The sequence below is a fragment of the Eimeria mitis genome, genomic scaffold (assembly GCF_000499745.2).
Source record: "Eimeria mitis Houghton genomic scaffold, Emh_scaff95, whole genome shotgun sequence".
Classification (NCBI taxonomy): domain Eukaryota; phylum Apicomplexa; class Conoidasida; order Eucoccidiorida; family Eimeriidae; genus Eimeria; species Eimeria mitis.
Window position 1 is genome coordinate 8445 of NW_013577015.1, and position 1549 is coordinate 9993.

Below are 1549 nucleotides of genomic sequence, written 5' to 3' on the forward strand. Positions count from 1 at the left end.
CGCACATTCTCAGCCTGCCAACCACATGCTTGGGAGCCGTTGTGAATTGCTTTTGGATGATGGTGCAGCCTGGACATGCATATGAGACAGTGATCACTTGTGATCATCTGTGTGCAGGTGGGCTGCCCTCATCATCGTAACAAGCGAGCAGCCAGTCACCAGTGCCTAGAGGGCCTTTGCTCCTGTGCAGCCAGTAAGCAACTCTTCTAAGAAGTTGCAGATGAAGTAGTTTGCGGGTTCACAAAGGTAAGCGGTTGCGCCATTGAACACTTGCCGCCCAGTACTCGCTGGAGAGTGTACTGAACTATGCCATGCTAGGCTGTGTACGTGGTACGGATCTCAGCCAGTGAGGATAGGATCGGCATTACATTAGTGTTGCTGGTGACAGAGTTTCACACCCGTTCTTACTAACTCCGTTGAATATGTGTAGAATATCTTGGTAGTGACACTGGCATCTGGGCCCACAGCCAGTGAGGGTTGCACTTAGTATTAAATAGAGTATCGTGTTACGTTAGGATTTTTTTTTGCGGATCAACAAATTGCTTATTGTACTACAATGGCATTGGTTCGGTGGACTGTGCAGGTTGTGGACCTAACATGTATTCCGTGCAACTCACTCTGCCTTGTACATGAGTAAGCAGCGGGGGTCGAAGTTGCAGTTACCGCGCATTCCATGATGAGGGGCACTCGAGATTACCAGCGCATGCGTGGCCTCAGAGGCTCTCTCCCTGATATTCTTTTGCATGCACCTGGTAGAGTCTGTACTGGTGATGTGAGCTTTAGCAACAGCTAGGAATACAGCAACCAGTACGGTTGTTCTTCCCGCACCTACACGCGTTCTTGCTGCTCTGAACTCAACTGAAATTGCTTTCCTGGGTGTTGAGTGCATCTCATGGGTTCGGTGTTGTGCGTTGATTCATACAGCTTGCGAGATACAGCTGTATCTGATATGCATGCACGCTAACCTGCGAAGTGGTAGTTCTATTACTTCGTTCTCGGGTCGGGCCTACACCAGGTGGCAGCTAGCAGTGATTGAAACTGGTAGTAAATATATACTGCTTACTCGTCTTGAAGGAGGCCGCTGGTGCCCGTGTATAGTGTGGCGCGCAACAGTAGCTGAGCAGGGTTCTCTTCTTCCCACTCAGCCAGTAGGAGACAATACTGAGAAGGGAGAATGGGAGACCCCGTGACTTAACGTGATTCTTGGTTGTGCGATGTTGATGGATCCGAGCGTATATTGGCAGCATACGTGTGTAAGAGTTTTATTTATGTTGCTGTTGAGGGCTGATGGGCAGTGTTGAACAAGACAGAGAGGTTACTGTGGCTTTGTTCATGGGGACAGCCAGTAAGAATCATTTTATTCTGAGAGCTGTTGTGGGGGAGCCATGGAGGAAGAATTTCGCTCAGATGAGTACATAGGAACGAACATGCTGCTGATGACAAGCTGGGCAGTTGGCTTCATATGAAAAAAGTGCCGACGCGGATTTTTCCGTATATATATATATATATATATATATATATATATATATATATATATATATATATATAT